General features: G+C 36.1%; 1 protein-coding gene across 1 annotated transcript in view; it reads right to left on the minus strand.

Annotated features, from left to right (window-relative positions):
- Nucleotides 1-17473, minus strand: part of ESAM (endothelial cell adhesion molecule) — an 863910-nt gene that overhangs the window by 350228 nt on the left and 496209 nt on the right. The gene's annotated exons all lie outside the window — the stretch shown is intronic.

Raw genomic sequence — 17473 nt, forward strand, 5'->3', positions numbered from 1 at the left:
CAAAGGGGAAAAAAACTTGTTAAATAAACAACTAATGAAATGTATTATATTTACATATCTAATATATAAATGTCATCATATAAAGATATATATAAATAAGTTAACTCAATTTAGGATTATTGGCAAACAGCTTTAAGGCAGGTTTAATAGAGAGATGGTCACTCATCCCACTGGGACCACAGGCATCAAGCCTGAGTTGCCAAATCAATTCTCTGTATTCTAACAAAGATTCCCAATCACCTCCTCTGTCACCTCTTTTCACTTCTTCAAGAACCCAGAACTTGATGTTGGCATTTCCACATAACTTGGAATGCCTGTATAAGGCATTGTTGTCATTTCATTTGTTTATGTCTCTTATATGTTCATAAATGCGTTGTTTTAACTTGCGTTCAGTTTTACCTAGATAGTATTTGTCACAGGTTAGACAAAACACTAAATAAACCACGCCAGCGGTTTGACACGTGTGATAACCTTTACTTTTGAGTTTTAAACCTAATTTCTTCAACCAAAGCATCTTTTCCCCTAATATGAAGGCACATTGTCCACACCTCCCACACTTGTGTGTCCCAGCCTTCTGTTGTGTTCCTTTATGGTAAAGCTAGCGGAGGTGTTTTACATTGTTATTTGATGTCATACTTTATTTCACCACAAGATGGGGTTAAAACCTTTTGTCAAAGTCAGTTTTTTAATTAAATTAAGGTTTATAGGTAATCAGATGTTTTTAAATAATATTTATATGGTTTTAACACAATATTTTATTTTGTATTACACAAGGTTTCAATAAATACAAATTTATTTGTTTTAGGAAATTATATTTGTTATTTATGGAGTTATTTAAGAGATATATTGTTGAGTGACAACTTGTAATACATGAATTAACTAACTGGTTTTATGTGATTGGATGTTTTGGTTTTAAAAAATAGGGAGGACACTATAAAAGCATTATGCACTTTACTTTTAATGTATTTTGATAAAGTTGAAGACGAAAACGTTGGATTATTGGCATTATACTGTTTTCTTCATGGTTTGTGCTATGTACTGGTTTGTGCATTAAACGAGGAAACCTATTTATAAACTACTGGACTGGGATTTATTTGCGCTTGTGTGGTGGACTTTTGGTTTTACTAGTACATTTTTTCCACTACGTGTTGGTAACTTTTTATTTAAGGTAAAAAACTTCTCTAAAGCCAACTTCACACTACTCAAGACTGAGGTGGGAAGTTTCAAAGCTCCCAGTCAAATGGAAAATGATGACCCATCGGCAGAATCCTTTACAAGCGCATTCTATGATCACCTTCAAGAATGCATGGACCGAGCCATCCCAAGTAAAACCAAGACCAACTCCTCAAAAAAGAGGAAGCCAGTCTGGTGGACCCTGGCCATAAATAAACTTTACAACAGAAGGAGGAAACTCCTGCAAGATAGAACAAAATCCCAAAATAAGAAGGCATCTCTGATTAACATCAGTAAAAAACTGCACTCCCTCATTAAATCATCCAAGGCCAACTTTGAAAGAAAAATAGCCAATGACTCTAAGGATAACCACAAGGCCTTCTTTAACTATGTCAAGAGTCTAGGGGCAAACTCTCAGGTATGCTCCCAGCTAGTGCATAATGGCCATAAATACACTGAACCAACCAACAGTGCCAACATTCTGGCTGACAAGTTCAGTGCAAACTTCACCTCCCCCCCCCTCCACCAAAGGGGCTAGCACCCATCCCAGTAGAATGTGGTGCTCCAGATATCTCAGACACACAAGTAAAGATAGCCCTTGCAAAGGCCAAAAACACAGCATCAGTGGGACCAGATGGTATCCCAGGTTGTGTCTTACACGAGCTTCAAAATGAACTAACCCCCTCCCATCTCAAAACACTATTCAAACTCAGCCTCTCTGCAGGTTATGTACCCAAAGAATGGTGTACAGCAACAGTCGTACCACTCCACAAAGGTGGTGCCACAACTGACCCTGGGAACTATCGCCAACACATTGTCATGGAGCTCGTTAAGAGGGACATTGGGAACCTCCAGAGACTGGACCCCACCCAGTTTGGCTTTGTTAAAGGCAGATCTTGCCTCCTGAACTTGGTCAACTTCTTTGAAACAGTCACCAAGGCCATAGATAAGGGAAGGTGGTCCACACAGCATATATGGACCTTGCTAAGGCATTCAACACCATCCCACACTCAGGAATCATAGACAAACTCACCAGCTTAAATATCAACCCCCATGTCACAAGATGGGTTGCCAATTGGCTCTCAGACAGAACCCACACGGTAAGAGTGGCAGGCGCCATGTCTGACTCTAAACCAGTCACAAGCGGAGTCCCACAGGGGTCAGTCCTGGGACACCTCCTGTTCGGTATATATTTCTCCGAAGTACAGGCAAATGCGGAGGGACTGTGGCTAACCAAGTTCACAGATGACTGCAAATTGGGTGCAATAATTGGCTCTCCGGCTGACACAGACATCCTGCAAAAGGGTCTCTCAGAGACAAACACCTGGTTTCAAAGTCACAGCCTCAAGCTAAATGCGAAAAAATGCATAGTAATCCCATTTGGGAAAAACAAAGTACCTACAACCTACCACATAGATGGGAATCCACTAAGTGCAGAAGAAGTAATTAGGGACCTGGGTACCCAAGTAGATAACATGCTCTCCTTTGAGAACCACATAGCCAAAACGGTCAGGAAATCCTTCTATGTGGCACACCTGATCACAAAGGGTTTCTCATCCAGATCCAAGGAGGTGATTGTGCCCCTTTACTCCTCACTCATTAGGCCCATAATAGAGTACAATGCCCCATTTGGGATGTACCTCACTAGACACCTGCAACAACTAGAAAGACCACAGAAGTACCTCACTAAGAGGATTAAGGGCCTTAAACAATTACCCTATGAAGCACGACTAAAAAAGCTCCAGCTCTTCTCAGTCACTTACTGTCAGAGGTGACCTATGCCTGACCTATAGGGCCATGTCAAACCCTGAACTAATGGACATGCTTCACCTCAAAAAAATGAGATCCCTCAGAACCACTCATTCTAGTGACTTGAACCTATGAACAACAATAAACAGGACATACTGGTGGGATAGATTCCTTTCCCAGCAACTCCCCTCACTATGGAATAGAATCCCAATCCATATTCGACAGAGCTCCTCTCTGACCCTCTTCAAGAGAAATCTTGATGAGTGGATGGGTAATCGTTCTACCCTGGGATCACTTCAGGAGCCCTGTTAGACAGAGGCCCAGGTTACTAATCCAATGGGGAGGTGAAAGCCATAACTCTGTGGCTAGGCTTATAAATTCCCCTGGGCAGATAGCCTGGTACTTACCTATGAACCTATGAACCACAACACCGTCTTTCAGTACTGTCAGAGTCAATATACATACATAGGAAACAGCAGAGATTCAAGTATGCCCTGGCAGCCACTTTTAAAAATGGAACTGGATTTACTCCGTTTTACAATTTGCATTTTCCATGGAAGAAACTTTGAAACTAGTAGTGATCAGAGGCTACCAAGGGGCCAATATGGACTGTGGTCCAGGAATAAAGTTAGTACAACTGTCCATAATCCAGCTGTATACACACTCAGTAACACTAAAGTACACAGTCTCAACTCTATATCTTGCATGACAATTATGTGTGTCAATAAAAAGGATATGTCACATGATATGTTCTAATAGCTTAATGAGCACCACTTTCTTAAGTATGTCTGCGAGTGGGCACAGCATATAAAGGGTCTGTAGTTGGTTGGGACATCTTTTTCTTCACATTTGTGACAAGAAATGAATTCAAATTGTTTTCACAGCTTAGATATTATTCTTTTCTTAAGATTTCTATGCATCAACCATTTGACTAACTTATCAAGAGACTCAGTATGAAGACCAAGTTACTGCTATCGTATGACATTAGCAGCTAGGGAGGACTGGGGATTAATGGCCATCAATATTTTTTTGGGGGTAGGGGGATTTATAGCTGTCTAACATAAAACTAAAGCTGTCTAGCCCCATCTGCATGGCATAGAAGGATCCCTCCTGACTACAACCCATGTGGCCCCCTACTCAATTAATATCGCATGTGTTGGAGGAGAGGGTGGAGAATTGTGGGGAGTGTTAGGCATGTGTCAGATTGTCTATACCAGGAGCTGGGTTGGGGTGATTGTGCTCATGACCAGGTGCTTCCCAGTATAGTTTGGTTGGTATTTCCTGGATGCAAGCAGGCTATTACTCAATCAGTGGCTGGGTAGGGCTTGAGTGGGTGTGTTACTGTTTGTGGTTGTATGTATGATGTTGCATCCCCTCAGCCCCATTTAGGGTTCCCCCTCCCCAAACTTAGAATCTCCACTCCAGGTATATGATGCCCATCTCTAGAATCTTACCCCTGAAGAAAGTATAGAGACTTCAACCTATTCATAAGCAGGGCTGGTAAGTCTGTACATTTCCTGAAGTGAGAGGGTTCACCTGTCATAAGGCTTACTGCAAGATATCATCATCCCTGCAGGAAGGTTAAAAATTGGTTCAAGCAGCTACAAGACATGTCACTGATGAAGAGTACAGCCACCATAACAAGCTATTTTTTGTGTATGTGTGTGTGTATGTGTGTGTGTGTGTGTGTGTGTGTGTGTGTGTGTGTGTGTGTGTGTGTGTGTGTGTGTGTGTGTGTGTGTGTGTATGTGTGTGTGTGTGTGTGTGTGTGTGTGTGTGTGTGTGAGACAGATATTTTATGATCCAGAACTACAGCCTCCCCAGGCCACTATAGTCTATTGACAAGCTGTTACTGAATGTAGGCAAGTCCAAGAACTGCACTGGAAACAGACTGTGCTCCTCTTATACTGCAAAAATTTGAAACTCTATACTCTGAGCTCTTAGACAAACTGAAAACACTAAATTGTTCAAAAAAATCAACTAAATCAATATCTGTCTGACACAAGGCTATGTTCATGCTGCACTGGCTAAGTCCTCACCCTAAGTCGGCCTATAACGTGCTACAACTCCAACTTTTTAGTCAAACTCATCCATGTCTTTTCCATACACTGTCCTCCTCCCTGCCCCCATCAGCTTCCACCTAACTCTCCTTGTCAGCTCCAATAGCCACAACTCCTAATATGTCTTGTAAAACATACTGCATGTTATATATATATACACGTCAGTATTGTAAATAATTTTTAGCTCCCACATATACTTTACTAAATTCTTTATATGTTTATATGATTTTGTAACATATTGTTTTAAATACCTGTACTTATATGTCTAGCTTGTTACTACTGTGGAGATTTTCTCTACAGGCCTCTGCTGAATAGGGGCATCTGTTTACCACGCAGACTATCCCAGTAACAAATTCAATAGGTAAATAAATGCAATCATATTCTCCTACCTGGCTTAGAGTGTGCCCTGCCAACCTTCTGTAACTCTTCTCTTTGCCCAAATTACAGCCTTATTACAAATAACAGAAAACAAATTCATAAGATTTATTACAATAATAAATACTCAAGAGCATCACTGCCACTCTAGCTCCAACACAAACTGATTTATTTTACCTGCAAGGGCGTTATTTCTTCTAAACACACTAAAATTTAAGCTTCTAAATAACAACTATTATCCCCATAAAGCAAATGTGTTACAAAGATGGTAAGTTACACGTGTTTTTGAAGCCAATAAATCATAATCTGTTAAGGTCTCCATTCAGCTGACTGAGAGTGAGGAAGTCTTTTCAAATCTAATCCGAGTAAATTGCAATCAGCTTCCAAATAAATTGTATATCAAATCTTTACCTCTTCAGGACAAAAACTTAGAACCAGACAGATGTCTGTAAGTGTGCCTGTTTTCTCAGTACATGATAATTAATTTTGTAGTTTCTCCTGTGCTCTCTATATTTTTGAAGCCAATGGAATGCATTATTTTCCTGGTGCAAGTATTCTATGTAAGCATTATTGTAGCCATATTACATTGTATTGTATCATGCTTCTTCTCAGTCATAGACGTACAAGTCTGTCACTATATTAGATAGTGTTATTGTACTTCTTGTAAATAATTCATTTACAAGAACCTTTTGGGAAAGTCAGGGCACCCCATGGTACTCACTTTGTTGGACATTTGTGGTTTTCTACAGCATCATGGAGTCAATGTGATATCCAAGACATCATTATTACTCTGCTGTGATGAGTTACTAATATGTATCTATGAAGCAATCATTCAATAACAACTCTCCAAGAGGCACGGCCAGGATGAGACCAGGACAGCAGCACTTTTCTTCTGCTCTACTACTACATTTATTTCTGACAAGAAATTTTATTTCTAAATAATCCTAAACAATTCAGTTAAGTGAATTACGATAAATGTTGGCGTCCTAAAGGATTATATCAAAAATATCTTAAAATTCAACTATTTTCCTGTCAAAATCTGCAAGAGAAAATTTCTTCACTGTATCCTGCAACACCATGCTCAAAAAGAGCTTCAGTCATTACTGACTAATATTCAAGAATTGAATTTAAAAATGGATAGTTTGGGTACCAAAACAGATGACGTTAAGAAAACTGTTCCAAACAAATGCAATAGATTATGAAGCTCTGCAGTTACAGCTGCAGATTTCCAGCACTGAAGACTCCTTGACTGATATGTAAGGAAGACTAAGTGAAGGGGAGAACAATACTGAATTCCTGTTAAGACAGAACAACTCTTTACTATCCAAAATAGATGACCTTGAGAACAGATCCCGTAGGAACATCATCTGTATTTTTGGTCTACCAAAAGGGTCAGAAGGTAACAATATGGTTAATTTCTTGTCTATATGGCTCCCTAAAACTTTATATTTTCCTGACGCTCTTTCTTTTGGTATAGAGAGAACACACAGATCTCTGGTTAATCCTGTATCAAAGCCTAGGACTTCCCCGAGGTCCATTGTGGTTAAATTTATTTCATCTCAGAATAAAGAAATGGAACACAATACTGCCTGAGCTAAGTCACCACTTAAAGCAGAAGGAAATATTATTCATTTCAATAATGACTATTCAGCAACAGTGATGTCTAAAAGGAAACAATTCCTTCCCTTATAAAAGAACATAAGAAAAAGCAGATAAAAGTACATTTACTGTTTCCGGTCAGGCTGAAGATTTTCCTTTCGAATGGGATTCAAATCTTCAAAGATCTTGACCTTGCATTGTGATATGTACAAAATAACATTTTTGAACAAACAGAGGAAAGAACTTTCCTTTTCTTTATTCACAAAGGAAATAAAAAGATGTCAATGATTTCTTTCTTTTTTTATGTAAACAAGCTTACTTTTACTTCTTTACATATCTTTACCAGCAAAACATGAAATGACAATATGCTCAACTATAACATCAATAGGAATGAGAAAATCAATAAGCAGTCTACTAATGTAATTGAATTCCTTTTTCTGTCTTATGTTTGTCTAATTTATAGATAATTAAGAATCATATTTAATAGCTCACGACAAAATATTATTAGCTTCCCTTAAGTGAAGCATACAATATTTAAGCTAGTATATGATCTGAAGGGTTGCATGAAAGGCTGCATACAGAATTGCTTACTTGCATACTTTATATGCGAAGTAGAAAATAGCTGCAGTATAACAAAGTTAAAGTTGTTTAATTCATATAAACTGCAGTTACCTACTAAACGGAAACACACACTATGTGTGACATCTCATACTTTCTTGTTATAAAAAGGAATATATATTAACAGTGCTAAATTAAAACTGCTCCTTAAATGGTATACTAAAAGAAATGAAATTCCTGCCAAGGCCTTCTATAGTTATATAAAGAACCTCCACGGCAATATCCAGATTTGCTCTGAACTACTGAAATGAAGGTTCTTTAAATATAGAAGGCCTTGTGGTTGTCTTTAGACAGAAATTCCAACTGAACTCTAGCTGTTTACCAGAGAAAGCTTCATGTGTTCTAAATGAAGTAAAAAAAAAAGCTCAAGCTATGGAGTGAGGGGCTTCATATATACAGTAACTACCACAAAAGAGCCAACAGATATTGCCAATATACTGGCCGACAGATTCAGTGCCAACTTTACCACTCCCCCCCCCCCCAAGGACCAGAATTACTGCTGCACAGGTTAAAACAGCACTGTCCTAGGCCAATAATATGGCTTCTATGGGACCTGACAATATCCCTGGCTGTGTTCTACATGAACTACAGAGTGAACTGGCACCACCACCTGTGTACCCTGTTCAATCACAGCCTCACCTCAGGCTTTGGCCCTACCGAATGACACACTGCTATAGTCATCCCTATCCACAAAGGAGGAGCGACTAAAGACCCTGGGAACTATCGCCCCATTAGCCTGACAAGTCTGATATGCAAAGCTATGGAACACTTCATCATGGACCTAATAAACAAGGATATAGGGAATCTCCAAACTCTGGATCCCACACAGTTTGTTTTGTGAAGGGTAGATCATGCCTGCTCAACTTGGTTGACTTCTTTGAGTCAGTCACTAGGGCTATGGATGAAGGCAAGGTGGTTTATACAGCTTACTTTGATCTGGCCAAGGCCTTTGATACTATTCCCCACTCAGGAATCATAGAAAAACTCACTAAGCTAGGCATCAACCCCTATATCACTAGGTGGGTTGCAAATTGCATCACAGATAGAATCCACAGTATGAAAGTAGCTGACTCCAAGTCAGACTGCGGACCAGTCATGAGTGTAGTCCCACAGGGATCGGTCCTGGGTCCTATTCTGAATGGTATCTACTTCTCAGAAGTCCAGTCCAACACAAAGGGACTCTGGCTGACAAAGTTCACAGATGATTGTAAGTTGGGAGCCATTATTAACTCTCCAAGTGTTGTTGACATCCTAGAGAAAGGCCTCACTGAGACCAATGACTGGTGTCAGAACCATGGCCTTAAACTCAGTGCCTAAAAATGTATCATCATCCTCTTTGGGAAAAATCCAGTTCCCATGAACTACCACATCAATAGTAGTCCACTGAACACAGAAGGAGTTATAAGAGATCTGGGAACACAGGTTGACAGCAACCTCTCTTTTGACCACCACACTGCCACTGTGGTCAGAAAGTCCTTCTATGTGGCACATCTCATTACTAAGAGTTTTGCATCCAGGAAGGAAGAAAGAGGTCATTGTCTCCCTCTACTCTTTCCTCATTAGGCTCATCATATGGACAGACTCAAAAAACTCCAACTAATATCTGTCTCATATCGCCTACATAAAGGTGATCTCTGCTTGACTTACAAAGCCATGTCTGACCCAGCTCTGTTAGAAATGCTACATCTAAAGAAATCCTAATCCCTCCACACCACATGCTCCAGAGACCTCAACCCCATTACCACAATCAACAGAATGTGCTGGAGGGACAGGTTCATAACCAAGAGACTACCCATGCTATGAAATAGACTTCCCATACATGTCAAACAGAGCACCTCACTGGCCCTCTTCAACAGAAATCTTGATGAGTGGATGGAAAATAGAAAATTCACCCCAGGGATCACTCCAGTGGCTCTGCTCGACAGAGGCATTGGAAACTAAGGTCAGGTGGCACGATGCCAGGGTAATCCTATGGGCTAGGCTTGTAAAGGCTCCAGGGCCATTAGCCTAGTACACACCTATGAACCTATGCGTAAACAAGAGAACAGAGCTGTTCATGTTCAGAGACTCTGATTGACAGGCAGCTTTAGAAGGTTAATTTGAATAAAAGGCAGAACCTTTTAAGTATGCATTAGCTCAAATTTCACTGCAACTGTAGTCAGACATATGAACTGGCATTGAAGAAGAGGAAACAATTAGAATGTTACATATGCTGTTAAATACTTTTGAATACATTTATAAGTAAATAATAACCTGAATATAGGCACCGGACACCAACTGTTCACTAAACAGAGTCTTTATTTGAGTAACAAAAGCGACAGCACATCTAGAAAAAGTCTCTTTTCTGAATATTTTAGATTTAAAATCTCTGTTACTTTTTTGTATATTGACATCCAAATAATTCATTTCCCCGCTGTTGAATTCATAAATAAACTTTAAAAAATCTGTGGTCTCACCTAAATAATAAAAAAAATGTTTGAACATACATTCTCTGCTGACCCAAAAGAGACATATGTCATCTAAAAAACATCCATAAAATTTCCAATATTGTCTATACTCAGAGTTGAATACATAGTTATTTTACGAATATGACAGAATGATATTAGCATAAGTAGGATCCTTGAAATGTTAATGTTCACATGATGATTGCTAAGCAGTTCTTTACTAACAGAGTGTCATTATCTATGAGAAGTAAATGTATACTTGTGATCAGTAGGACAAATAGCATTTATTAACTGTATTTCCATAAATGTCAGTGGATTAAATAACAGATGCAAGAGGGGTAGCTTAAACAGATATTTGAAGTTGTTTAATTCTCAAGTTATTTTTTTTTACAGGAAACACACTTATTAACACAAGACATATAGACAGGCTGAATATTAAAAGCTATACTATATTTTCCACTTCACAATATAATCAAAAAAGTGGGGGGGGGCCTATATTATGCAGAAATTTACTGCCTATGCCTACGGTTATAGAAACATATCAAGTTGATAAAGGTATGTTTTGTACTGTAACTATAAAGCATAATAAGAGGATATTAACTCTTATTAACTTGTACTGGATTCCTGGAATATGAATTACAACAGTTGGCCAACATCTAGAGCAGGTAATTCAAAACATGAAAGGCAATATCATTCTAGCAGGAGATTTTAATTGTATATATTGTCACCAAGTGATATTAACACAATAGGTAAAAGGAGAATACAGGCATTTGCAGAGGCATTGTTGAAATTTACTGAATTGTTTCATCTCAGATACATAAATGAATTTTCAGAACAGAATTCATTATTTTTTACCCACTATTCCCATAGACACGGAACACAATCCAAAACTGACAGAGTTTATGTTTCTAATGACCTGACTGACATTAGACAAAGTTAAGAAAGTAATCTGTCCACTTTCAGATCATAATGCAATTACCTTTGAGCTATTTTTGAAATCTAATAATAATGTTAAAATCAGAAGATTACCAGCATACATAACTTGTTTAAAAGAATTTAATGACTTTTTTATTAAAGAAATTTCTTTATAGAAATTAATAATATAGAAGATACTTCAGAAATGTATTTATGGGATGCACTAAAAGCATATATTTTTGGTAGAGTCACTAATTGGTTGTCAAATAAAAAATGGGACAAAGAATTACATGAAATACAAGAAAACCTTGATAAGTTAAAATTAGAAACTCAGTCAAAAATAATAATACAGAAGATATTAATAAAATAACAAATACTTGAAAATCTTAAACCATAAAACTAAAATCAACATTGAGAAGTTTAAGATAATTAACTTCTCTATTAACCCAAAATCTATGCACAATTTAGCCACAAAAACAAAATTACTCAAGTCCAATCACCTAAAAGAAGTCTACTCACATAGGAAGCAAAGAAAAGTAACAGAAATAAAAGATATTCTAAAGGAACTCAGAGATTATTATAATAAAATAAATTAAAATAATATATTAATAGATCCAGAAGAAATAATTCAAATATTTATCAAAAAACGTAAACACTAAACTAGCTGATGACCAAATTAAATTGACTAACAGCAGATCTCGATGTCTGAATTTCAAACTCAGATTTCTAAACTGAAACCTAATAAAGCACCAGGTAATATCTGAACTTTATAAGCTGTTACCCAAAAAATCCCTAGACATATTATACAAGCTTTTTTCTATAGTCAAGGACCTAGTTAAAGTTCCTCCTTCCTGGAAATATACTTTTATCTCTTCAGTTTTAAAAACTGTTAAAGATCCTACTGAATGCTCTTTATACAGGCCAATTTCACTTTTAAATGTAGATTATAAATTGTTCATGGCAATTCATGCTAATAGATTAAAATATATTCTAACCTTCATGATTGATGAAGCCCAAACTGCCTTTAACTTAAACAGAAACACTTATAATAATATTAAAAGAATAATCACAATAACTGACTGTGCAAATAAAACAAAAGAGAACTTAACATTCTTGATATTAATAGTGTTTTTGACTCAGTAAACTGGAACTATCTCTTGCTGGCTTTAGAAGAATATAATTTCCCAAGTAACTAACACATCTTATTAATCTTCTTTATAATGACTGTTTTGCATTTGTTAAAATGGGTACTTTTACTTTAAATTATATACAAATTTTGTAAAGAACCAAACAAGGATGTCTTCTTTTACCTCTGCTTTTTACCCTAATTATGGAACCATTTGCTAATTTTCTCAGATCAAACACAGATATAAAAGGTATTAACATAAATGAGAATTTAAAATTCAACTGTTTGCTGATGACATCCTACTGACATTAAATGACAATGATAATTCTCTCTCTGTAATTTTCTTAGCAATGGATATATTTCAAAGAAAATCTGGTTAACCTTTAATGATAACAAAACAAAAATCCCACCAATAAATAAAAATAAGAATAGAATCAAAACTGTGTTTGTTTGTGTCTTTCGGCTTTTCCCGGTTAGGGGTCGCCACAGCGGAACTCCGGTCCGCTAATGATTGGCAGTAGAGTTTTACGTCCTGGCTTGCCGGGCCTAACGCACAACCTTCAACGAAGGAATGCCCGTTCATGCATGTCGCCATACAGAAGACGCTCTAACTGAGGATCGAACGGGCAATGTCTATAAATTCATTAAATATATTGTCAAAGAAAAGAAAATGAATTACTTAGGAATAATTATAATAGATAACATTAACGATATAATAAATCATAATTTTACTAACAGTATAAACAATATTAAGAATCTAACACAGAAATAGAATAAAATGTTCTTCACAATGGAAGAGAAGTTATCTATAATCAAAATGATTATCTTACCGAAAATTTTATATATTACACAATCACTACCATTACTCCTGACAAAAAGTTTGTACTAAAGAATTTAACACTTTAATTTTGAAATTTCTCTGATATCACAATAAACCAAGAATTACTTTAAACCATCATATGAAAGACTGGGCAGCAGGAGGGATGGGGCTACCAGATCTAGAATTATATTTATTATCATCAATTATAAAAGCAATATTTCTTTGGAATAATAACATTTACACAGCTAGGTGGAAAGAGTTTTTAGGAAACCTTTGAATAAATCCGAAACATACTATATATTCTAATAATTAGCTCATACTAATTAACAGTCTACACTGGTTATTAAAGAATTACCTTACAGGAAAAAGTCACCAAACATGTGGCTCCTATATAATTTCTACTAAATTAAACACTTTTAAAAATTGTACATATAGAAATCTAGCATATAAAGCATGGATCTTCCTTATATTTCCTATGGCCTATACCCAAAATAACATCTCCACCTCCAAGTTAGGAACTATGATCACATGTAAAGAGAAAAATCTGCTATATTGGTTTCAATTAATGAAAGAAGAAAAGCTACATTCTGTTGATTATATTTGGAACAAATATAATTTAGATAAAGACATGTGGCTAGATGTACAATCCCGCAGACAACATGTAGAAGAGGAAGTTAAGTTAATGCAACCAAGGGTAAGAGGCCATATCCCAACATTAACTGAATATCTAATATTCTTAATGCAACAAAACATATTGTGAGAGGGTCTCTTGTCTAAATTATATAGAGTTGTGAGGAGAGAAACAAAAATTTGCAATGACGATTATTGGAACTATTTTACCAAAATTAATAATAGACCTCCAAGTGACGAAGATAAAAAAATAAACATATTTGCATAGATTTTTCTTCACACCACATAAACGTATATTAATGTTCAAACAGAAACAAGTTTATTGGAGATGTAAGCCAGAACTTACAAGCTGATTAGCACCACATTTTTTTGACTGTATGGTCTTAACACCTTATTGGAATAACATTAAACTCTTTTTACAGGCTTTTTTGGATATAAATTTCTTTTATCTAAATCACTAATCCTTTATGTATTAAAAAATGAAATATTGCATTTTGTGGTCTATACTATCTATAGCGAGAACGGTTATAACTCAGAACTGGAAGAACAAATATGTATCCTCCTTCAAAGAATTTATAAATATTGCAACTGACGTATGTCACCTGGAAATCATTACAATTAAGTCAAAAACAACCAGGATTACCTCTTGCTACAATGCATGGACAAAACTTAGAGATCTGCCTGACAAGCAAAAATAACTGCATTTTAGATTTAATGTAAAGTATAATAACTTGAATGACTTGGTGGTTAATGGACACTCCTGTAAATAGTTGTTTTTTTCTTTTGTGTTTGAGGTTTAGTTGGTTTTTTTTCATTTTTCATTTATCAAATCTCTGATTGTAAATATTGTGATTATTTTACAAATTGAAAATCCAATAAAAACATAAAAAATACCTCTCCAAATATATCGACAACTAATTATCTGTTTTCTTTATGCGGAAGCTAAGCCATGTCTCTCTTAACAGACATAACAATTTATGCCAGTTACCTGAAACAGTTTAGCTATGTTATCAGTCATGACCATGTATTTATAATATATATATATATATATATATATATATATATATATATATATATATATATATGGGTCCACTTTGTAATTTCAAAATACTGAAATCTCAAATTTCAGTATTTTGAAACCAGAAAGCCGAAAACCCAACCACAACTCACAAATTAGAAAACGCACAACCATGAAATTCAAAATCGCATAATTACACTACACATACAGTGCATACATAAACATACACAAAACTCCCCCCACAATCAAATAAATTGATCTAAACTATATATAAGCTGTGCCCCCCACACCCCTATATATTCTAACTCCAAGATTGCACAAACAGAAACACAAACAAAACTCACACACACACACACACACATATTACAGTCCCTCAAACACACACAGATAACAGTCACAACACACACTTACACACACTAAACCCCTAACCTTATAACCCCTAATCTAATACTTACACACACAAACTTACCAATATTAAACCCAAACATCCACATACCGTACCACCATTAGCAGAAATTCAAAATATCCGTGCTTCGGTATTTTGAATTTTGCGCTTCTGCCGGTTTCGTAAATGTGAGTATGCGGCTTTGTAAGTTTGAAATACTAAAATTCGAGATTTCAGTATTTCGAATTTACAAAGTGGACCCATATATATGTGTGTGTGTGTGTGTGTGTGTGTGTGTGTGTGTGTGTGTGTGTGGATATACATATATATATATATATATATAATATATATATATATATATATATATAGGGGGTTGCAGTTAGTACTAAAAGTACCCTGTACTAAGACATTTTAGTTACTTGTTCACCAGATGTCAGATATCAAATACCAGAAATGATGACACTGTGTTAACAGTCATATCTATTTGCATATGTATGAATATAACAGCATCTACATTCTATAAAGACCACTTTCCTGATTGCTTCTATGTAATTATTGTTTATATTATTATTCATGTAGTGTTTATGTCATTTGTGATTTCCAGTGCCTCAAATTGTTACTAGCAAAGGTGTTTAGACTAGCTCATGGACCATGCAGACAAATTCAAATGAATAAAAACAGAAGGGAGATAGGATTGCTTCTAAAGTAAATTACCTAGTGGCCAAATAATTACAGCATGCAATTGCTGGACTCTGAAAGACATATATGGATAGATGGCCACATCACATAGGGCAGAGAAGTCGTACCTGTGCAAGACTATGCATGTATGTATGTATTTAGGATACTAAGTGTAACTGTCAAAATATGTGTTACTAAGTGATCCTGTTAGCCTTATTACCAACTTGAACTGTAATATGTTGCTATGTGAATTATTACTATCATTTTTCTGATTGTTTCTCTATTGTTTAAAATACTGACTATTATTGTTGTTATTATGTGGAGCTTTTCTCCCTGGGCCTCCACTGAAAATGAACAATTTTGCCCAGTCAGACTTCCCCGGTAAACAAACGTTACGTAAATAAATAAATAAAAATGTATGCATTTGTTTACTGGAATTGTCTGACTGAGACACAAGACCCCTTTTCAGCTGAGGGTCTTGAAAAAAAGTTCCATAAGAAACATAAAACCTTTGTAAGTATATCATAGTTGAGATAGCATGATACTTGGGCAAAAAATGTGTCAAGTAAAACATTTTATAGCCACATGCAGACATGCATACAAAAAACACATCTTACAATGAGTTCAAAATATTACAATACAAATTAAGCAATAAATATAAAAAGTAGTTTCCAACGTAGTGACAATGTCATAGATTCCAAAGTAGTAACGATGTAATAGGTTCCAAAGTAGTACCAATGTCACAGGTTCCAAAGTAGTAGCAATATAACAGGTTCCAAAGTAGCAGAAATGTCATAGCACCAATGTAGTAACAATATAACAGGTTCCAAGGTAGTAACAATATAACACGTTCCAAAGTAGTACTGCTTTGATCATTAGGAAGGTAGGTGGGGCTACAAGCATTTGCAGAGGAAGAGAACCTAAAAGTTAGATAAGAGGGGAAGGTGTAATTAGAGTAGAATCATCACAAGTGATAGTGGGGAGTAAGTAAGCAGAAACTCTAGATAAAATAGTAGCCAGACAATTGGAAAACTACATTGACATAATCTAGTATTTAGTAGATAAGTATGGAACTTTCTCTTAAAGCTAAGCTTAATGTATATTTCCCTAAGTGGGTTGGATGTAGTACTCCATGTCTTGGAGGTACAATTGGAGAAAAGTGGATCCCCCTGATGAGTACTGGGATTAAGATTGTTCACTCGGGTATTTATCTTTAGAGTGAAGATATCTTCTAGGGTTATACCACTGAAGGGGGGTCTGTAGGTTAGGGCATTCATCTAGGTGGTGAAGCATGGAATGAGCAGTTTTTAGCTGAAGGAATTTTAAGATCGTTTAGAAATTCCACCCAGTTGATTTTTGAGAGTACAAGACAGTAATGGGATCCATTAGGCAAATTAGCAGTGCGTTTGGCAACTGTATTGCAGCATCATCCAAGTTTTTCTAAGAGGCTGCTATATAGGTTAGTGTACATAGGAGTAGCATATATGGAAGTGTTTATAGGAGATAAGCATGTGCAACACGTTTATGACTTTGGACAGTGTGAAGTGGGTTGCTTACATATAGATCTTTAAGCCTTTGGTGAGTTTTATTTATAGCATTACTTTTATGAATATCAAACTTGAGCTTATTATCAATTGTTATACCAAGTAGCTTGTTGTTGGAAACCTGGTCAAGTTTGATATTTTGAGAAGAGGAAACATAAAATCTATGAGTTTTGGGAAGTAATTATAGAGAGGAATATATTACATTAATAAGGAACAGGAATAAACACTACACAAATTTAGTACAGCAAACAATTGTTTTTAAATAAACACCACATTTCTCCACACTCCTCTCCATTATCAATGGCTAAAAGGCAGGCAGCAAACTTTTAAGTTCTTTTC

This window comes from Protopterus annectens, chromosome 8.part0 (assembly GCF_019279795.1).
Source record: "Protopterus annectens isolate FY-2018-M chromosome 8.part0, PAN1.0, whole genome shotgun sequence".
In the NCBI taxonomy this organism is placed as follows: Eukaryota; Metazoa; Chordata; order Ceratodontiformes; family Protopteridae; genus Protopterus; species Protopterus annectens.